A 24,044-nucleotide genomic window follows, 5' to 3' on the forward strand; every position below is an offset into this window, starting at 1 on the left:
CTATATGTCTGTTTTTATGCCAGTATCATTCTATTTGATTACTATGGCCTTATAATATAGTTTGATATCCAGTAGTGTGATTCCTCCAACTTTGTTCTTCTTTCTCAAAATTGCTGTGGTTATTGTGTGTCTTTTGTGGTTCCATATAAATTTTTGGAATACTTGTTCTAGTTTTATGAAATATACCATTGGCATCTCGATAGGAATTGCATTGAATCTATAGATTGCCTTGGGTACTATGGACATTTTAATGAAGTTAATTCTTCCTATGAATGATCATGGTGTTTGCTTTTACTTATTTGTATCTTCTTCAGTTTCTTTTTTCAGTGTCATAATTTTTTGAGTACAGGTCTTTTAAACCCTTGGTTAAATTTAATCCTAGGTATTTTATTTTTTAATGCAACTGTGTTTATTGACAACCTACTATGTGCAAAGTGCAATGTAAGGCATAATGGATAATATAATAATGAAGTAGACTATGTTATTTTGTTTGTAAGTCATTTAAAATATATTTGGGCATCCAATATGCACACAAATACCTGTAACAGAAAGCAAAATGTAATAACTACCAAAAAGAAGCATAGTTATACAATTACGTACCAGAATATAATTCCCATAATTCTTAGGTACATAATTTTTCCCAGTTCATAATAGCATATGAACAAAGGATAATGTTGTGTTTTTTTAAAGACTAAAACTTTAAATATTCTTACCAAGATGGAGAAGTAAAAACATTTTATCTTCAAATATTTCAAAGATATAGTCAGTTTTTCTGAAATGCACTCTAATTGCAATTGTTGGTGCCAAACTTTATTCCCTGTGCTATGCTTAGAGGATTCAAACATCTGTTTCCTTGACCAATTTTAGGTTCCCAGAGGATTTTAATTTCTCTGAGGTATTTATAGATGTAGGGAAAAGTACTTTTTAGAAATTGTGCTGTTAGCTATTTTGTCCATTGTACACATGCTCTGTGTATGGGAGAAGGTGGACTTGCAGCGTTTCCTCCACTCCGGGGATCCAGAGCAGTATGGTGTTTACAGATACCAATCTATAAACAATGAAACTAAGAAGAATAGGTACTAAATATAGTATCTTCATATAGCATAAAATACACAAAATATAAAGAGAGGATGTTCACAGAATGAAAGAAGTTAAAAGGTTCTCAGGGAACTTAGTAGCTGTATGACTTTTTAAATTTTTTTTGGCCAGTATTTGTCATACTTTAATACATAATAGCATTATTAATGGGCAATTAAATTAACCAGATTGAATTTAACTTTTTCCCATCCCACCCTTAATGTTTTTTTTTTAAGAAGAAAAACCAAATAGATGAATAATTCAAATTTGGAATCAGACAAGAACTGAGATAAGTAATGCACAATTTGAAATTGAACATGAACTGAAATCTCATGATTGGAATTTCATGAAAATACCATATTGGGTGGGAAAAGATATAAAACATATAATTTATTCAAAAGACTTTTCACATGTAACAAAACAGCAGTCTGATGAAGTGTACAGTAGAACTGGCTTTCCTGGAGGTTTTCTGGTGGGTGTATGAAGTTTCTATTGTAAAGAAAGGTTTATCATGTCAATTTAAATGATATTTTGCCTAGTCACATATGTTAGTGTTACTCTATAATTTTGGCCCATGTGAGAGAAATGTATAGCAGAAGTCAATCTTAAAACATATGGAGAATATTACTTTAATAAAAAGATATTATAAACAAGATAGAAGTTTTGGGGGGAACAATACAATGTAAAATCCATTTCTTATTTACATTCTCCTTTATTTTATTTTATTTTTTAAAGATTTTATTTATTTATTTTTAGAGGGAGGGTTAGGGCAGGAGAAAGAGAGGGAGAGAAACATCAATGTGTGGTTGCCTCTCGTGCTCCCCCTACTGGGGACCTGGCCCGCAACCCAGACATGTGCCCTGACTGGGAAATTGAACAGGCAACCCTTTGGTTAGCAGACCTGTGCTTAATCCACTGACTGAGCTACACCAACCTGGGCCTACGTTCTTCTATATAAACCAAGTGATAACATGTTTGTTATTCACAACAAGAACTTGTGATTTGTCGCTCGTAGTATTAAAAAATAACAATAGTATCAAAAAATAACAAAAACATATAATCTATTAGTAAACAGTATTTTCATAAGAGAGTAGGAATGATGAGAGTAGCACACTCATTATGCTAGTAGAAGCCCTAAGTCCATCAACAGATTAATAAAAAATGTGATATAGTTTTACAATGAAATATTATTCTACTTTAAAAAGGAATGAGTGTCTGACAGAAGCTACATTATGGATGAGCCTTAAAGACATGCTAAGTGAGTTTGGCCAGATACAAAAGGACAAATATTATATGATTTCACTATATGAGGAACCTATGAAATGCAAATTCATAGAGACACAAAGTAAAACAGATATTGCCTGGGGCTGAGAGGAGAGGGAAATACAGAGTTATTGCTGAGTCTCTGGGATGATGAAAAAGTTCTGGAAATGGATAGAGGTGATGGTTGCATAACATTGTGAATGTACTTAATGCCATTGAATTATTCATTTAAAATGGGTAAAATTATAAATTTTATGTTACATATATTTTATTGCAATTTATTTAAAAAAAAAGAAAGAAAGTCACAGGACTGGAAAAGATACAGAACATGCTCAGGTGCATTTCCGCTAGGAAGCATCCCTAGACTAAATTCTTGAAGAAACCAAAGCAGAATAAAACAAAAAACCAACCCCTACACATAATTTATACTGCCTGTTAAGTACAGAGGTTGCTGTTTTGCTCAGGTTTGCAGTTTCTTTGTGTTTATTTTGCTGTTTTTTCTTAATTTTTTGAGATTAATTTTTATCTCATTTCAACCTTCTTTTCTAGGCTGTTTATTTCCTTTGATATTTAGTATTTTCACTGTCAAGTTCAAAGTATTTCTTGACTTTCACTTTATCTACTTTACCCCATGAATTATCTATGGTATGTTTCTTAATTTCCAAATATATGAGAGTTTTGTTATTATGTTTTTGTTGCTATTTTCTTAACAAATGCTTAATTGCACTGTGGTCAGAGAATGTATTCTGTGACTTAAGTCCTTTCGAATTTGTTGAAACTTGTTTTATGGGTCAATATGTGGACAGTGTTGGTAAAATATTCTCTGTGTTCTTGAAAGTAATGACTACTCTATAGCTTTATTTTATTTTATAATCTTATTTTCATTTTCTGATTTTCTTCTTTTTTAAGATTTTTAAAATTTATTTATTTTTAGAGAGGGAAGGGAGGGGGAAAGAGAGAGAGAGAGAAACATCAATGTGCAGTTGCTCGGGGCTGTGGCCTGCAACCCAGGCATGTACCCTGACTGGGAATTGAACCTGCGACACTTTGGTTCGCAGCCCGCGCTCAGTCCACTTAGCTACACCAGCCAGGGCTACTCTATGTTGTTCTGTGTGATATATATATATGTATAATACAACATATCCATTAAGTAAGGTTTGTTAATTAAATGCTGTTCAGACCTTTATTTTTACATATTTTCCCTATCAGTTATTGAGAGGCTTACAGAAAACATCTTCTACTTGGATTGTGAATTTGTCTGTTTTTCTTATAGTTTTGTCATTGACTTTAAATCATTGGAGACTGTTACAAGTTGCATACAGATTTAAACTTATTAAATATTGTTTGTGAATGGGACTTTTTCTTTTCTTTTCTCTTTTTTTTTAAATCCTTACCTGAGGACATGCTTATTAGTTTTAGAAAGAAGGGAAGGGAGGGAGAGAAAGAAGGAGAGAAACATCGATGTGAGGGAGAAACTTTGATGTGTAGTTGCCTCTCACATATGCCCCAACTGGGTACTGAACCTGCAACTCAGGTTTGTGCCCTGACTGGGGGTTGAACTCACAACCTTTTGGTTCATGGGACAACGCTTCAACCAACTGAGTGAGCCACACTGACCAGGACTGTGAATGGGACTTTTCTAACCAATTTTATTGTTAAGTAATAATGCTCTTTAGTTTCAAGTATAGTCATAATTGCCTTTGAAGCATTATTATCATGTCTGCTTTCAAATGTTTATCAGATAATTCTAACATCTGCTGTCATCTTGATGTTGGTATCTGTTGATTGTCTTGGTGTATTGAGTTTGAAGTCTTCATGGTTTTCGGTATGAGTGATCTTCAACTGAAACTTGGACATTTTCATGATTAGTCATGTTACCTTATTTTTAATCAATATTTTATTGTGGTAAAATACATATAACATACAATTTATCATTTTTACCATTTTGAATGTACAGTCAAGTTTATTCACATCATTGTGCAACCATCACCCATCTCCAGAACTTGCTTATCTTTACAAACTGAAAGTTTGTCCTCATTAAATAATCACTTCACATTCTCCCCTCCCCAAGTCCTGGTAACCGCCAACCTGCTTTCTGTGTCTAAGAATTTGTCATTTCTAGGTGTCTAATATAAACGAAATCATATAATATTTGTTATTTTCTGTCTGGCTTAATTCACTTAGCATCTGCCTTTAGGGTTTATTCAGCTGTAGCAAGTGTCAGAATGTCATTCTTTTCTGAGGCTGAATAATATTCCATTATGTGTTTATACAATTTTGCTTGTCCAATCATCCATTAGTGGACATTTTGATTGTTTCCATTTTTGGGCTTTTGTGAGTAATGCTATTGTGGACATTTGTGTACAATGTCTGTTTTAGTCTCTGCTTTCAATTCTTTCGTATATATCCCCAGACAGAATTTCTGGATCATATAGTAATTCTATGTTTAATTTTTGAGAACATGTCATTCTGTTTTCCGTAGCTGCTACCATCTTACATTTTTGCCAGTAATGCACAAGGGTTCCAGTTTCCCCACATCCTCTCCAACACTTGTTCTTTTTTTCCTTTTTAAAAAATAATTGCCATTGTAATTGGTGTGATATATCTCATTGTAGTTTTGACTTGCGTTTCTCAAGTGATTAATGATATTGAGGATCTTTTGATGTGCTTATTGGCCATTTGTATATTTTCTTTGTGGATTTTATTTAAACTTTTTGTTTTAACTGGCTATTTTTGATATTATTTTGGCTGGAGAACAAGAGGCACCACCTCATTACTTCCGGATGTAAGTGGAAGTACAGGTTCCCTGTTCAGCCTCCATTGATACCTGAGTCAGGGGTGCCCTTGGCACTGCAGAGAGGGGTTCCCATCCCCACAGACATCATGGGGGTAGGGTGATGCTCATTATTGGCCAGCAGGGATCAAAGTTTCAGCTTCCTACATAGCCTTCACTGACATTGCCCTGGCAGGAGTGTAGGGGTGCCTCACTGTAACCTGTGAGAGTGTAATTCTAGGCTCCCCTCAGCCTTTGCTAGAAAGAGTGGCTGTGGTACCTGGGTGTTTTGTGTGTGTGTGTGTGTGTGTGTGTGTGTGTGTGTGTGGTGTTTCCTGCAGTTACACTGCCATTTTCCTGCTCCTTTGGTTAAAGAGAGCAGGCTTTTGTTGGGGCCTCATTTTTATGTGTCCACGGACATTTCTGGGTTGCTGGCTTCTTTGGCTCCAAGTCTGGTGTATACGAGTCAAAAGAAAAAGCAGAGAACTCACCAGTCTGTTGTTTCTAAGGTGTAGAGGCCACTAGCTGTTCTTCCTTCCTTCTACTTTTCAGTGTCTTCTTATGTTGTTTTATATTTATTTCCCGATTTTAAATAGTACATAGCAGAAGGTACAGGGAAAGTATGTTGTTTTATCATCCAGAGCAGAAGTCAGTGTAGTAGAAGTCCTTGTCTGCTAACTCCATCATGTCTGTCATTTTTGGCGTTGTTTCTATGGTCTGATGTTTTTCCTGGTTGTGGGTCCTATTTTCCTGCATTAAGTTTAGTAATTTTTGACTGGGTGCTGGAGATTGTGATTATTGCATTGAGTCCCTGTTACTTCCTTTAAGGCTTTTGAATTTTATTTCAGCAAGTGATTGCATTTCTTACAGATTATCATGATCCTTTCAAGGCTTGTTTTCAAGGTTTGTTAGGGTGTCTAAAGTAGCCCTTACTCTAGGAACATTTCAGTCCTTCTTCTAGGTGTGACCCTTCTAGACTCTCTACTGAATCCCCTTATCTTTCACTGAAGTCTCTCTACTCTGGCAGTTCAGACCACTGATATCTCCCAGCTTTGTGCGGACTGTTCTTTGCCCAGTCTTGTGGAGTTTCACCCTATGCACATGCAGCTTAATATTCAGCCAAAGATGACAGACATTCTCTGTGCAGTGTCTGGAGCTCTCTTTCTGTGTAGCTTCCTCCTGTACTGAACTCTATCTTGCAAATTCCAACTGCCATAGCTTCCCCAAACTCCGATTGCTATTTCCTCAACTTCAGTGTAGAAATTCCCTCTAGTCAGAAAGACAGGGAAAATGTAATGTTTGCTCATGTGATGTATTTTCCACATTTTAAGGATTGCTGTCCTTTGCTACTTATTGTGTTATGTCTGACATCCGATGTTTTATATGTTTTGTCCAGTGATTTAGTGCTTTATTGCAGGAAGGCAGAAATGAGTTCCAACTACTCTGCCTTGGCCAAAAGCATAGATCTCTTTATTAGTTTTTAATTGTAAAAAAGAAGGCAGGATTTTTTTTGTAATTCAAGAACTCAGAGTCATATTTCCCTATAAATACAAAAAGATAAATAGGTTAATTATAAAAAAGTAATAGGCACATCTTTCTCTCCCACGTACAGGTGGATCATTAAGTGAATTATGGTACAGTCACATGAAGGAATATATCTTACTTACTTGAAAGGATATTTTCAGAACAGTTTTGATAATGTACTATAATGTTCACAGATAATGTGAGTGGAAAAAAAAGTGATACAAGAGTATATCTGTTACTTTCTCAACTATGCAAGTAATAGACATGCATGGAAAAGAACTGGAAATAAGCATCCCAAAACATAAACAGAACTTATTTCTAAATAATAAGATTACAGACAATTTACATTTTCTTTTTCAGTCTTTTCTAGGATTTCTTGATCTTGTGTTATTTTTAGCAGGTAATTTTCAGCCCATCCTTTTCAGGAATTCATTATACCGAGATAGGACTACCTGTATTCAAAGTTGAGAAGTCAGCAACAAAGCAAAATAAATTAAACATGGGCCCTATGTATAGAACCTATTACTAAAAGAAATGGAATGGCAGCTGCAGGAAGGAAGCAGCAAGAGCAGACAAAAGAGGTAGGCATAAACTAATAAGTAGAAGCACATGGAGAAATACTTTGGAAGAACTAACTCAGGAAATGGGAGAGCTTTTCAGGTAAAGCTTTTCTACATTTTAAAAGAACTTAACGAGGTTATAGTGAGGATCTAAGATGGTGGAGAAATAGGTGGAAGCTGCACTAACCTCCCAGGACCAATCTGGAATTACAACTAAATAGTAGAGAAATCACCCTGAATAACCAGCTGAACACTGGCTGCAGAGAAGCCTTATAACTACAGACAGGTGGAAGAAGCCACATCACCACAATGGTACTGGTAGGGAGTGTGGAGGAGGTGTCAGAGGGCTTTCTGGGCTCCCACGGGTGGCAGCTGAAGTCCTGAAGGGATAATTCAGTGGCCATGGGGGTTCCCCCTGAGAAGTGTGGGGTCTAAACCCCAAGCTGGGTTCCCCAGACTACAGCACCAGACCTGAAAGGAACCCAGATAACACCCAGCTGTGGAAGCACCAGGGTTTCTATCTGCCAGGGAGAGATGGCTGGAGATGCAGGGAGCCTCTTAATGGGCCAATACACAAAATTTCATTTGCAGCCACTTACACTGGGCTCCAGCAGAGTGGACTTGAGTCGCTTGAGGAGAGTCTGGGGTTGGTGGCTTTGGGGATAGAACTGAAGGAACAGCCACCAAGATCGCTGTGTTAAGTCACCCTCCATACTGCAGAAGCCATCTTTCTCAGGCAGAGCTCTCCTCTCTGAATGCCATCAGCCTTAGGGGAAGCAATAATACTGCTTACAGGAATTACTCTGCCCCACCCCATGGAGCTTAAGCCAGGCTTCTGATTACAGCTTGAGACTATATATATCATTGATTACATTAACAACTAAGGTGGATCTCTGGGTGCTCTGTGAGACCTCAGTTGACCCTCCCTCAGGCCTGGTGATGATAAAAGCTGGCCTGGGCAAGCTTTTCTGGTTCTTTCTGTACACACCTAGACCAGCAGGGGGAGCCACACTCTGTGTATGGTGGCTAGCTCCCAACAGGTTCACCAAGGCCAGCCACAAGCATTTCTGACAAAGGCCTATGCCAGACTTTTTGCAAATCTACCTAATAGAAACAAAGACAAAAAAGCAGCCAAAATGGGAAGAAAAAGAAACAGACTCCAAATGAAAGAGCAAGAGAATCCTCCAGAAGAAAAGCTAGATGAAATGGAGGCAAGCAATTTATCAAATAGTTTAGAGTAATGATTATAAGGATACTCGACTGTATGAAAAAAATAGGAGCCATAAAAAAGGATCAATCAGAAATAAAGAATGCAATATCTGAGATAAAAATACACTGAAAGGAATAAACAGTAGGTCAGATGAAGCAGAGGATTAAATCAGTGGTTTGGAAGACATGGAAGAAAAAAACACTCAGGCAGACCAGCAAAAAGAAAAAAGAATTTTAAAAATAGAGGAAAGCTTAAGAAACATTTTGGACAACATAAAGTGTAAGAACATCTGCTTAATGGGAATACCAGGAGATGAGAGCGGGCAACCTATTTGAAGAAATAATGACTGGAAATTTCCCTAACCTGGTGAAGGAAAAAGACGCATAAGTCCAGAAAGCCCCAAACAAGTCTGACCCAAAGAGGCCTACACGAAGACACACCATAATTAAAACAACCAGGCTTAAACACAAGGAGACAATCCTAAAAGCTGCAAGAGAAAAGCAGGTAGTTACATACCAGGGAGCACCAATTAGACTGTCATCTGATTTCTCAACAGAAACATTACATGCCAAGAGGGAGTGGCATGAAATATTCAAGGTGATGAAAAGCAAGGGCCTGCAACCAAGGCTACTTTAACCAGCAAGGCTATCATTTAAAATTGAAGGAGAAATAAAGAGCTTCCCAGATAAGAAAAAGCTAAAGGAATTTGTTAACGCCAAACTAATGCTGCAACAAATGTTAAAGGGCTTGCCTTAAGAAGAAGAAAAAAGCCCTGGGTGGCGTAGCTCAGTGGATTGAGCATGGACTGGGAACCAAAGTGTCCCAGGTTTGATTCCCAGCCAGGGTACATTCCTGGGTTGCAGGCCATAACCTCCAGCAACCACACATTGATGTTTCTCTCTCTCTCTCTCTCTGTCTCTCTGTCTCTCTGTCTCTCTCCCTCCCTCCCTCCCTAAAAATAAATAAATAAAAATATTAAAATAAAAAAGTCTTTCTATTAAAAAAAAGAAGAAGAAAAAGAGAAAGAAAGAAAAAAACCAGAGGAAAATAGTCTAACAATAAAATGGTACTAAATACATATCTATCAATAATCACCTGAAATATAAATAGCTTAAATGCCCCAACCAAAACCCAGAGGGTAGCTCAATGGATAAGAAAACAAGACCCATATATATATATATACTGTCTCCAAGAGACCCATCTCAGATGGAAAGATATACACAGACTGAAAGTAAATGAATGGAAAAAGATATTTTATGCAAATAGAAAGGAAAAAAACTGGGTAACAGTGCTTATATCTGACAAAATAGACTTTAAAACAAAGGCTAAAGTAAGAGACAGAGGACACTACATAATGATAAAGAGAACAATCCGACAAGAGGATATAACACTAGTAAACATTTATGCACCCAACATAAGAACACCTGAATATATGATGCAAATCTTCACATCTTCAGCCATAGTTGGGGATTTTAACAACCCATTGACTTCCATGGATAGACCTTCCAAACAGAAAATCAACAAGGAGACAGTGACCTTAAACCACACACTCAATCAAATGGATTTAATTGATATCTTCAGGGCACATCACCCCAAAGCTGCATAATATACATACTTTTCAAGTGTACACGGAATGTTTTCTAGGATAGACCCTATGTTAGGACACAAAACAAGTCTCAATAAATTGAAGAAGATTTAAATCATATCAAGCCTCTTCTCTGACCACAATGCTGTGGAACTAGAAATCAATCACAAGAAGAACACTGAAAAACATGCAGCCGTGAAAGCTAAAGAACACATCTTAAACAATGAATGGGTCCACAACAAGATCAGGAAGAAATCAAAAGATACCTTAAACAAATGAACATGTGGACACAACAATCCAAAATCTGTGGGACACTGGAAAGCAATCTGAAGATGGAAATTTATAGCATTACAAGCCTATCTCAAAAAACAAGAAAAAGCTCAAATAAACAATCTAACTTTATAGTTAAAGGAACTTGAAAAAGAACAACAAACAAGTCCCAAAGTGAGTAGAAAGAAGGAAATAATAAAGATCAGATTAGAAATAAATGAAATAGAGTCTAAAAAAATAATGCAAAAGATCAATGAATCCAAGAGTTTGTTCTTTGAACAGTGCTTGGTTTGTTAAACAAGATTGACAAACCTTTAACCAGCCTCATCAAGAAAAACAGAGAGAGGGCCCAAGTAAATAAAATTAGAAATGAAAGAGAGGAAATAACCACTGACATTAAAGAAATACAAAGGATTGTAAGAAAATATTATGAACAACTATATGTCAAAAAACTGGACAACCTGGATGAAATGGATACATTCCTAGAAACATATAATCTTCCAAAACTAAATCAGGAAGACTCAGAGAATCTGAATAAACAAAATACACCTAGTGAAATTGAAGCAGTAATCAAAAAACTCCCAACAAACAAAAGCCCAGGACTGAATGGCTTTAAACGTGAATTTTACCAAACATTCTGAGAACTAACACCTCTCCTTCTCAAACTATTTCATAAAATTCAAGAGGAGGGAAGGCTTCCAAGGCTTCCATAAAATGAGCTTCCAGGCTCATTTTATGAAGCCAGCACTATCCCAATTCCAAAACCAATGAAGACACTACAAAGAAAATTAGAGGCCAATATCCCTGATGAACATAGATGCTAAAATCCTCAATAAAATGTTAGCAAACTGAATATAGCAATACATCAAAAGATCATACACCATGATCAAGTGGGATTTATTTCAGGGATGCAAGGTCAGTACAATATTAGCAAATCAGATATATCTCCCCAGGCAAGGGAAACAAAAGAAAAAATAAAGAAAGAAATGGGACTACATCAAATTAAAACATTTTTGCACACAGGTCTTTTACATTCTTGGTTAGGTTTATTCCTAGGGGTTTTATTCTTTTTGAAGCAATTGTGAATGGGATTGTGTTCTTGATTCTCCTTTCTGTTAGTTTGTTATTGGCATATAAAAATGCAACTGATTTCTGGATATTAACTTTGTGTCCTACTTTGCTGACTTCATTTGTCAGTTCTAGTAGTTGCTTGGTGGAATTGTTGGGGTTCTTTATGTACAGTGTTATGTCATCTGCAAATATAAGCACCCATATGTACATTGCAATGTTATTTACAATAGCCAAGATATGAAAGCAGCCCAAGTGTCCATCAATAGATGAGTGGATAAAATAACTATGAGACATTTACACAATGGAATTCTACTTAGCCATAAAAAGAATAAAATTTTACCCTTTGCAACAATATGGATGTACCTGGAGAATATTATGCTAAGTGAAATAAGCCAGTTAGAGAAACTCGAACATTGTATGACTTCACATCTGTGTGGAATCCTTGAATAAACTGAACAAGCAAAAAAAAGAGACAAGACTCATAGATGGAGAACAGATGACAGCTAGTTGGGAGTAAGGGGTGGAGGGATTAAGGAAGAAGGACTCAAGGACATAGACAACAGTGTGGTGATTGCTGGGTGAAGGGGTGTATAAGGGGACTAAATGGCATTGGAAGAAAATACAATAAATATTAAATTTTAAAAAGGATAACATGTCTTAAGTGTATATTCATTGAATAAAATACAAAGTCTCTGCAGAAGGCATACAGCCATGTGATATAAAAAATGGAGACATTTATTAAAGAAGATACAAGAAACATTGTACATAGGGCAATGACCTCAGCCCCCTTCAAAGTAGGAACTTTGGGACCTTACACAGTTCTCCCAGTCATCATCAGCTGCCCTGTCATATTTTCCTGAGACTCACTGATGGTCTGAAATCTCTTCTCTTTCAAAGGTGACTTTAGTTTTGGGAAAAGCCGGAAGTTACAGGGCACCAAATCTGGACTGTAGGGATCGAATCACCCAGGCTGAGTCACCTGGGTGATTTGACATTTCTACAAAAAACTCTGCATGAGAGGTGATGCATGAGTGGTTGCGTCATCATGATAAAGCTGCCGATTACCAGTTGCCCATAGCTGTGGCTTTCTGAACCATCCCAATAGTTTTTGTGGAGGAAGGTTCAAGCTTAATGCAAAATTTGATGCAGATTCGTTGCTGTACTCCCTCATTCATTTTGAACATAACACCACACAGTAAACATGCTCACTCAACAGTGTATATTGTCCTCACTGACTAGTACAGTGAAGTCATCATTGTTAACACATGCACATTCGAGTCCACTCTCCTTGGCTGCCAGTTACATTGATGTGCCACAAACTGTTCTCACAGTTTGTAGACTCGATCTCATAGATTGATTCTGTATAGCAATGGCTGGACTTTTTCCAGGCAGACCTCGTACATTGGACATAATCTCATTATGTTATAAACATTATTTAAAATTGTTGTGCTTGAAAGGAAAAGAGGACCAGTTGATATTTTGATAGGGATAGTTTCTTAGGTTGATTTTAACTGACTACTATTATTGGCCTTCTTGATAAATGGATTGCCTGCTAAGCATTGCTATTCTCCTTTGATTGACTTCTAGCAATTCATGATATTTTGAACAGATACATAAAATCTCTCTGTTCACTCTGTCATTTACACTTACATAACCAACTTTATTCATTCCATAACAAACCCTGAAAGAGATAAATGCTCTTCATAATTTTTGAATTAAAAAAATTTCTGCATGTGAATTTCATTAACTGTCTTCTTATGGTTTTCTTAATCAGTTTATCAGTATGGACAAATCTACAATAATTGCCTCCATTAGAAATGTTCCTGTGCAATATTGTATATGTAGTGTGTTTTTGCTATGCAGTGATCGACTCTATTATCAGTAATGTAACACTTTAACTGTTATTCACAATAACATTTTAGCAAGCTTTTTCTTAAGTTTTTTTAAAAATTATGTTTAAAATTAAATTGATTAGATGATTAATAGATGACTAAACAGAGAGTTGGGGGAGAGTGAGAGAGGAAGAGAGAATGTCATGGACACGGCAACGGAGTGGTGATTGCTGGAGGGAGAGGGCTGGGGGGAGGTGGAGGAGAAGATGGGGGGATAAATGGTGATGGACAGAAACTTGACTTAGGGTGGTGAATACACAGTACAGTGTACCGAGGATGTGTTGTGGAATTGTGCACCCGAAACCTGTATAATTTTGTTAACCAGTATCTCCCCAACAACTTCAATAAAAAGGAAAAAAATAGGCTACTGAAATGATAGCAGTCAGTTGGTCAGAAATAACTGGCAGTGCATTCTACAGTATAATTTCTCTTTGATGAATGCCAGTAGATGATGAGTTAGAGAAAAATAGGATACTAGCATTAACTCTTATACATTTTTTTTTCTGATAAAGAGTAAGTCCATTTGGAAAGCATCACAATCTGATTTAGTTTATCATCTGTTGGGTTTAAATATGCAATATACAAAAATACTCCATGATTTAAGGTACTAACAGTTTTGTTATTATTACTATTTTTATAATATTTGCTTAAAGTTTATTTAATGACTTCGTTTCTTCTACTTGGTTGTTAATGTTTTTGAACAGTTAGATATCCTTTCTCTAAAACTTAGAAAGGTATGTATTAGCCTTGGTGTTTTTGTTTCCTGAGGAATTTTTTCAAAGGAATGTTAGACATATAGTGAACGCTCTGAGAATATTATCATGGCATGATCTCTAGTTATAAACTTAAAAAAATTGTTTATAACCCTTAGATGCTTCACTGTTCAGCATTTGTATAGCCACCTGCATTAAGATTAACAGACTTGCTAAATGTGTATTTGCCACTTTTTTCCTGCAGCAATTTTCATTTCATTGGTGAAATCGATTTGTCAGTTTGTTCATTATAACCTTCAAGACTAGAGCTTTCACAGGGCTGAATAATCAGAACCAGTCTTTGAGGTCAGTGTCAGCCCCACTGACCTCCACTGTGTTGTCACCTGAGTTAGCTCAGCGGGGATTAACCCTTGTTAGTGCGATAGTGTCTTCACTGGTGTGTTGTTTTTTAATACTTAAGATTGAAAGAGGCAAAAGACAGAACAAAAGTAGTGGACTGAATTCCTGAATTGAAAGGAGTTGTGGCTTTCCCGCACAAGCCACTGATGCCTTTGTTCCAATTATAGTAATTAATATCTTAAAATTTAAAAATGGGTATTTTTTCTTGAAAAACATTCTTATACTTACCAAGTTTTAGGCTAAATAAATTGAAGAATATATTTTCATAAACTACCCTGTTTCATACATGTTTGAGAAAATATATTTAAGAAAATTGGCTATAGTAACAGGCATTAAACTTTATGATGGTGTTTTGTGCTGTGTCCTTGAAATTACTAAATATCTAGAATGAAAATTGTTGTGATGTGGATTTAAAATGTAATTCTTGTCTTTCTTCATACTGGAATAAGTACATCTAGTATTAGGGCTTTTGTATGAAAAAGTAATTTTGGGTGGATTCCTTTTAAAATAAAATTTTTTAGTTGTCTTACACAAAATGAAAATAAAGATTTCCCATGCCATATATAATTTATAATCTGTATTTGAATAATTATATATACAGTATGTAATTATATATTTGTATCAAACTGAGATGTAGCTTTTGCTTATATGTAAAATATGTACTCTTTAGGTCTTCAATTCTTTTCCCTTAGAATAATAGTTATTTTGGGTTAAATTACAAGAAATCAATTCTTTGATGACAAAAATAATTTAAAGGAAGTGTGTCTTAAATATGAGTTAGTTGTTTTTTTGACTCATGAGATAAATTAGTTTAATTACACGTGGCAGTTTTCTTGGCTAGTGATGTAATGTGAAATAAAATTCTCCCTTTCCCCTCCCTGAAAACTGAAGCCAATTAATAGAACTTTTAAGCTCTTTGTCATAGGCCACCATGAAGGTCTGCCGAGAAGAACTTTAATCCAATAAACATTTCATTTAGATCATGAAAAGAAAGCATGAGGAGAAGCTCCTGTATGAGAGGGTGTTACTATGATTCCAACCATGAAGAGATGTGAGGAATTTGCCAAATTAACCAAGGGGTCCTCATATTTAAAGCATAAATGTGTCAAAACTAACAGAATAATTATTTAATTTGCTTGAACTCTATATTGAGAAAACTCTAAAAAGCCACAACTGTTTTCTTCAAAGCCTTCACTGTTGGGCTGGATGGACAGGGCAAAGGGAGGTTGTGAGAAATCCAGATAGCAAATAACACTGGCCGAAGCTGGTCAGAAAAGGGAATAGATAATTAGACGTAATTAGTGTGTATGAATTGTTGTCTCTCTGCCCTTAGCTTGAATAAATTTTGAAGAAAAAACCCGAGTGGTGAAAACCCTTTGATGTAGGAAGAGTCATTGTGGCTTGGCAGCATAAAGGCAGTGTTTTATATGTCTTACATAATGGTTGTGGTACAGAAAGAGTGAATGGACTGTGCACCCCCCTGTCTGCTTTACAGCAAGGACTTTTGGATTCTCTTGAAACAAAATGCATCACAAGTTTTCAGTTGTTAGTAATGAGGTAGCGGACCTCATCAGTGCTCCGAGGAAGCCATCTTTAGCTTTTGTTTAAATCTTAATCACAGTTTTTTTCTTTCTGGGAAATCTGTTTTCCTAAATTAACACTTCTTTTTCCTTTTTTGCTTGCACCTCCAATAAGAGAAAGGAATAATGATCACGAAGGCTAGAGAAGAGTTAAAGAAAAATTATCACAAAAAGACATACATTTTTGTGCTTCTAAACCATGTGAAAAAGATGCTTGCTATATTCCCTTTTGTCTCAGATCAGTAACATTCTGGTAAGTTTTGTAATAAAATGTGTGAGGAAGCATATAAGGTATGATTTTTAGATTGGTTTTTGAAAGAACGTATTTTCAAATTGAAATTCACAAATATGCTCCTATCTTGGTGTAGTTTTTAAATGGAGATCAGTATGCTGAAAAATACCACTCAGTAGATTTATTATAAACTTTACTTATTTGAGAGACATAGTGAAAATACAGGTTTGGGAGCTTAGCTCTCTGTGTATATGCTGTACTCCTTGGAAGTCAAAAAATTATTCTTGAGGAATCATTGTATTTATTTTGAAATTTTCTAAGACCTGAAGCAATATATCACCTTAAAATGCAGTATCAATTTATTCTGATAGTTGAATCATGTTTACTTTGACTAAAATATTTTTTTTAAAGAGAAATTAGTTATTTCAAAACTCTAAAGTAAAGTATGTATTTTGGTTTGGGGAGGCTAAAACAGTTTACATATTATCTTCAATATCAAAATAGTACCTATAAGTTTTATATTTCTGATAAATTTTCACCCTCTTCCATCAGTTATTTTGGAATTATATATATATTTAACTCTACCCTTCACATAGTTAAGTAGTCAGATTTCCCTCTAATTAATATTCTTGACACATTTTAATTATAAGACTTTCTGCAGTAGTCATCAGTGATCCATTCCTTAATGTATAATCTATGAGTCTATTTTTGTAAATGTTGCTTTGCTTTAGTGTATTTTTATTCTGACATTTTGATTCTGGATAGACTTCTTTCAAGCCACGACGCTCTGAGATGCTTTTGGCTACTTAACCCATTTTGCATATTGTGCCATTTGTAGAATAAAGTAGCCTTTTATACTTGAAGTTGATTTGAACTCTGAAAGGCAACACCTGAACATCTCACAAAACTGGATAATTATGGCTGATTGTGTTTTTCAGGTATAGGTCACAGGAAATTCATTTGGGGTAAAGTATGTACAAAGCTAAGAAATATGCAGATTTTCTGTTGTAGGATTGTGTAAAAATTATTTACAGTTAATACTTGCATAAAGGTTAGAAAGGTTGATGAAGTGATATTTAGTTTTGCTTTACTATTCACTGCATGTCAGAATGTAATTATGACTGATTCATGAAAATGTCTTAGAAACGAACCATCTTTATTAAAATGCTGATCAAGATAAGAGCTGACAGTAATAAAGAATAGAACATTTTAGTCTTGTTGCTTTTGAATGATTGCTAATTACCCCAGAGGTCATGTATAGTGCTTGGTAGGATTCATTGACATTATTTCTTTTAAGTCTGCTGTTTCAACAACATCTGAGCATGAAGACACAAACCCTGTGCACATTGAACAATAGTTTGGCCAAGTTTTTGAGGCTTCAAGACATCTAAGAAATCTTTTTCTGCTATAAGGAATATAGCTTCTCTTTTTCAAAATTATAGTATATTGGGGGTTCTTAGAATAAAATGTTTGGTATATCCTTTACTATTGACTGTGTTCTACACTTCCCATTTTAAGTTGATGTTATATAGGATGCATAAGTTGTTAAAACAAGGTCCTCTTCAAATATACACACAAATATAAAATTAATAAGAACAAAATGTGGATTGGCACTCAAAATCCATAGAAAGGACCTCTGAATATATAATCATAATGTTCTAGTACTGTCAGTAGTTTGTATTCAACTTGTTTTCATTTTTATAAAATATGAACTCTGTAATTGTCTGTAGAGACATGTAGAAGTCCTTATAGTGTATTCCTCAGCCAATAATGAATAATGATTGTTAGAATTCATGTATTATAAAGATATAATTGATTGGCTGAGTAAACTCTGACATAATGTCTAAAATATTATACGTCTTTAAAATTCTTAACAACTGAAAGTAGAAGAAACCACAGTCATGTCATACATGTTTATGTGGTTTCTAGGAGATAGCAGAAAAATATCAGGTTACAAAGGCAATCAGGACTCTGTCACTGATGGGGCAAGCCTCTTGAATTGCTTGAGTTTATATTTCTTTCTCATCTGGAAATGATGGGATTCCACTACAAGATGGTTAAGGCTCTTATCCTATGAATTTTCAAAGATTGTTTTAGAAGTTTACTTGTAAATTATTTCTTTTGAACTATGACAGATTTTCCCACAAACATGGTTCTAAATGTGGTGTTAAAGTCCTAGACGAGCTACTCTACAAAAATCTAATTGCCTCAAGTAGCTCGAGTGTCTTACCTTTGTAAGATAAACAGCAAAAGCAACAGTCAGATTGCAACATGCATTTATGCAGTGCCTAATCACTGGGGTTACAGTGATGACTGTTGTCCTGAGATTAATCCTGCCATCAAGGAAATCAGGATGTTCTAGTAGAGGAAACAGATACACCAACAAATAATTATAATATGGTATAGAAAAAATTCTACAGTGTAGAATGTGTTGGGAGATTACAGTGCTAACAATAATATACAACAGCAATATATTAAATTTAAAACCATAAATTTTAAATAAGTTTTCTATTTTCTGTAATGATGGTAATTGTGGAGAATGAGTGAATGAAATGAAAATGTATGTGAATTCTGAATGGACTCCTGTGTCTGACAAATTACAGAGGTGGATGAAACTTTATTATACCTTTTGTTTTTTTATTTGGATATATCACTACCATCACTTTGATTTAATAATCATGTTTATTATTTTGTTTTGGTCTTCACTGGAATAAGTGGAGATTTTCCTGGGAAAACTGGACAAGAAAGCTAAAAATGGTTTCAGTGTATATGAGAGAAGTTATCTGACATATAACTAAAAAAGTTGTGGATAGTGAGATCTGAAAAATATAGAGCAAGGAATATATAGGAACCCTTTTTGAAGGGAAAACAGGTAGTAGGAAAGGGACTGGGCTCTAAGTTATAACCAGAAGTTAAGAGGGCCCATATAACAATGAGGAATATCCCTCTTGTATGCAAAAGGCAGAATGCAAACAAAGAGTTATACATGTTAGACACTCATTATTTGGGGGTGCCTGGAAGTAAGGAGGATCATTTAAGCCCTTTAAAAACTGGTACAGCATTGACAGACCAGTCGGAAAAGATGCTGAACAATCAGCCACACCACACTGGTGTGTGCTAGTGGGTACCAGCCTTGCCTGTAAGTAAAAGTGTGTGTGTGCTCACAGGGTGTCAGAGTTTGGAGGTGCCTTAGAAACATTTATTTCATCTTCTTGTTGTACAGTGGAGGAAACTGAGTCCATGCCTAAGATCATCTTGCCTCAGATTGACCAGCTCAGATCATCTTGCCTCAGATTGACCAGCTAGTGGCAGAGCTAGGTTTAGAACCCAGATTTCCTGCTTTTTATTGAGAGTTCTTTCCACAAAACTATGCAGTACAGTGTGTGTGTGTGTGTGTGTGTGTGTGTGTGCGCGCGCACATTTAACACTGCATATTCATTGTATGTGTATGTTATAATCTTTGGGTAAAATTAATTATACTCTCAATTGCTTTTATCATAAGAAACTCTTTATCTTTCTTTTATAAGGCATAATCTGTCTTATTAATCTACCTTTAGTCATACACAATAAGTTGAATATAATGACATTCAAATCTTGTTTTAGCTAGTAGCTTAAAATTTATTCTTCAGCTCAGAGATTAGAATAAGTTGCAAGATTTACTGAATTCATCTTCTTTCTCTTCTTTTCATCTTTAGAAAAAGTGCCAATGAACAGTGAAATGACAAAAAGTTGAGCAAATACAATGAAGAAAGAGCAGAACCAGAGTTTACAATATTTATAAACCCTCTTCTGGATACTAAAAGTCTTAATAATGAAGTGTCTGGAACTAGATGGTTTATTTTTTAAGCTAAACATTTTATTGAGATTTAGCTTTTTTTTTAAATTCCATAAGTTGTGATTATAGTGTAAATGAATCACATACATTGTACATTTATAGTGTGGTTTTAATTTTTGAGACAAAAAGCTATTGTTTACTTCTGATTATTTGTGTAGAAGAAGAAAAAATCTTACGGATAAATTTGCCGGATTTTGAAAAAAATTGAGTTTGTAAAGCTGCATATATGGCAGGAAGTTCCTGTCAGTCTGGAGATGTATCACACAGCCCCTCCTGTGGGAGCAGGGAAAGCTTGCAGGAGCTGCAGTTACGTGTTTGGCAGCATGGCTATAAAAAAGGTTCTTGAAAGGTACATGTATCAACTTCTTTTCAGTCTGTGATATATTATTATTATTATTATTATGATGTTTTTCTTTTTTAACCTCACGAATGAGAGCTATGGTTTTCTTGCATGAAGTAAGTGGGAGAAGAATAGAATATTAGTTTAAATTCTGTTTGTTATGACAGAACTGGAACTGTATGATAGCTGTGATTTCAACAAGACAGCTATAAGCTTTTTCAAAGTCCCACTATTTGGAGATAATACATGGAGTTCTCTGAGATCTTTTCTTTTATAAAATTTCCTGAGAGATAAATGAATTCATATTAGGTTAAAAAAACCCCAACCATTACATAAATGAATATGTAATGAATATCAAAAGCTTCCCCTTCACTATTTTTTCTTTCCCCATTTCTTCCTGCCCTCCATTCCAATCTCATTTCTACTTCCCTCCTCAGGAGTAGCCACTGTTAAACATTTAATGTGGAGGAGTGACATCAGCATCATGGCTGAATAAGGTCTCTTGTTTGTGTTCCTCCACCACTCACAACAATTTGGCATCCACCCACAGACACAGGAGTCTTTGAAGGAGTTGTTGGATCCAGCACCACACACCAGGAGGTCCAGGAGGAAGCTCTCCCACCCATGTATCAGTTAATATGCATACAGACCTTGGTCCTGGTTGTGAACCCTGCAGTGGCCTAGGAACCAGCTCCAGCCTCTCTCAGCCACAGACTGGGAGCCTCTGAAAACACTATCTTACATTATCATCCAAGGATGAGAGAGCTTTTGTGGAAAAGTTTCAGCACATCATTGGAGAAAAAAAAATTAGATGCATTGGAGAGGGTAAGAGGAGCAGTTGGACTTTACCCAAAAAGTTTCAGCACACTATTGGAGGAAAAGAAAACAAGTTTGGACTCATCGGAGAGGGTAAGGCGAACAGTTGGACTTTACTCACATTAGTCATTCCACAAGGCACAGCTTAGGACCAAGAAAGATTTTCTTGCCTTGTTACTTCTCCTGCAGGGCAAAGTAAAAGCATGCGGAGTGATCGCCTGGCTTTCCCAGCTGTGTGGGATGCTTCTGAAGATGCTCATTTCTCTTTTGCCTCATCCAGAGTACCAAATTGTGAGCTGCATGACTGGAGGGCAGAAAGAGTCTGGGAGAGAAGTAGATAGGACTCTTGGAGGGCAATAAAGGGAAGGAGATCCTACTAACTGCTTAATGGATACCATTAAGAAGCCTGCTCATGAGCCACTGGGAACACCTTACCCACAGATTCTCCCAAAGGGTATCCTCAGCCTGATGTGTGCCTCACACATTCATACTTTGCAGCTGGTGCCCTGTATGTGTTCCTGATGGTGATGGCAAGAATGAGCTTTGGCAGATGGCTAGTGAGCATGTTCTAGCCCAGGCAGAGAGCACAAACTTGAGCTTTAGTGCCACAGTGCCACTTTGGAAAAAAATAAGGGAAGCTGTCAGCTCTTAGCCTGGTGTATTGCAAGAACAATAGAAAGCTTAGAAGCTTAAGAATTCTGCCACAAGAGGGAGCAAGAATTGTGGAGTAGGTGTATCCGTAGATGGCCTAAGAAGACCTCAGAATTCTCAGAATTCTCTGAATTCTTAGCAGGCTGTTGGAAGGTACTTCTCTCCTGAAAAAAAAAATTGTAAAGATTAGAGGAGGTGACTGCTACTTAAATGTGAAGAGAGCAATGCAGAACTTTTAAGGAACGTGAACAATCGAGGAAACATGACATCACGGAAGGGTCACTGTAATCTTCCTGTAACTGACCCCCAAAGACATAGAGATCTGCAATTTACCCTGTAAAGAATTCAGAATTGCTGTTTTAAAGAAATTCAATGACTATAAGAAAATACAATTTAACAAAATCAGGAAAATAATACACAAAATAAAAAATTTAAGAAAAAGCTAGAAATTATACAAAGGAATTAAATTCCAAAGCTGAAAAATACAATGCATGAAATGGAAAAGTAATGCAATAGAGCATCAATGTCAACCTTGATCAAGAAGAATCAGTGAGATTGAAGACAGGAACTTTAAAATTATCCATTCAGAGGAGAACTAAGAGAAAAAAATGAGAGAGAGTGAAGAAAGCCTATATAATCTATGAGATATCATCAAAAGAAATAGTCTGTAAATTATTGGGGTTTCAGAAGGAGAAGAAAGAGAAAAGAGGAAGAACATTTATTTAAAGAAATAGTGGCAGAGAACTCTCAATCAGGGAAGAGATTTGGAATCTAAGTTCATGAAGCTTATAGGTCATCAAAAAATTAAAGAATTCTTTTCAAGATACATTATTATAAAATTGTCAAAAAATCAAAGACAAGGAGAGAATCTTAAAAGCAGCAAGAGAGAAGAAACTTGCAACTTACAAGGGAACCTCCATAAGATGATCAGCAGATTTCTCAGCAGAAACAGGCCAGGAGAAAGTGGGATGAATATATTCAAAGTGCTGAAATTAAAAAAAAAAAAACAAAACTACCAATCAAGAATACTCTATCCAGCAAAATTATCCTTCACAAATAAAGTATAGATAAAACCTTTCCCAGACAAACAAAAGCTGAGGGATATTATCATCACTAGATCTGCCTTACAAGAAATGCTGAAAGAAATCCTTTAAACTGAAATAAAAGGGCAGTACTTAGTAACATGGAAACATAACACTATACAATAAACTGGTAAAGATAACTACATGCAGCTATTCCTCAATTTATGATGGCATTACATCCTTATAAACACATTGCAAGTTGAAAAAATCATTAATTTGAAAATGAATTTAATACACCTAACCTACCAAATGTCATAGCTTAGCTTACCTTAAACATGCTTAGAACACTTACATTATTCTACAGTTGAGCAATTATTTTGCATTTTATCTCAAGAGTAATTGCCTTTCTCTTTTTTCTTACCAGAAGTAGGAGACACAGATTGGCATTTTGTAGACATGATGGGAATTGAAGAAACAAACTACAGAATCCAAGAACATGCTGGCAGCATAGTACACTGTACAGTATCAGGTTTTGACCCTCATGTTTGAGCGGCTGACTGAAAGCTGCGGCTCACTGCCACTGTCCAGTAACACAAGAAAGTGTTGTATTACATATTGCTAGCCTGAGGAAAGATCAAAATTAAAAATTTGAAGTATGGTTTCTCATAGTGCATATTACTTTCACATCATTGTAAAGTCAAAAAATTGTAGCTCAAACTAAGTCAAAGACTGTCAGAGTTAGAATACTCACACTGTAATGTGGTGGTGTGTTCAACACATAAGTCCACTATAAAGGTTAAAGGATGAGGGTATTTTTTATTGTATTTTTACAATACAATAAAAATGCCCTCTTAAAGGGCCTCACAGTGCTCATGGACTTACTCAGACTCACTCCCTCTGGCCTCCAGAACTGAGGCAGCAGCTTGAAGGGCACCAGTGGCATATGGAGAGGAACTAAAGTATCTGCCAAGAGGGCAAGATCTGAGAGACAGCTTCCTCCCAGAGAGAACTGCTGACAGCAGTCATTGTACCTTTTCGGAGCCCTCTCCCACACAGAGACACAGTGTGGCGGCACCATATCTTAATCTCCATCAACCTGGCTCACATGGTAAGCCCTGCCTTGATGATTACCTAAGTGTCTGCCCTATCCAACGTATAGCCCACACAGGCAACCTTTTTACCCTGGTAACAGTGGCTTTTCCATATGAAGGGCTGGGCTAGGCTCAGGCTT

The 24,044-nt window shown here is 36.0% G+C and overlaps 1 protein-coding gene and 1 long non-coding RNA gene across 3 annotated transcripts in view; both read left to right on the forward strand.

Moving 5' to 3' along the window:
• The window catches only part of AFG1L (AFG1 like ATPase), a 196,291-nt gene that overhangs the window by 95,326 nt on the left and 76,921 nt on the right, over nucleotides 1–24,044 (forward strand). The window lies entirely within an intron of this gene.
• LOC118500294 lies at nucleotides 14,910–23,227 on the forward strand. The gene is made up of 2 exons (XR_004902855.1): nucleotides 14,910–16,170; nucleotides 19,845–23,227. It is a non-coding gene; the product is annotated as an uncharacterized LOC118500294 (long non-coding RNA).

The sequence above is a fragment of the Phyllostomus discolor genome, chromosome 4 (genome assembly GCF_004126475.2).
Source record: "Phyllostomus discolor isolate MPI-MPIP mPhyDis1 chromosome 4, mPhyDis1.pri.v3, whole genome shotgun sequence".
NCBI classification, from domain to species: Eukaryota; Metazoa; Chordata; class Mammalia; order Chiroptera; family Phyllostomidae; genus Phyllostomus; species Phyllostomus discolor.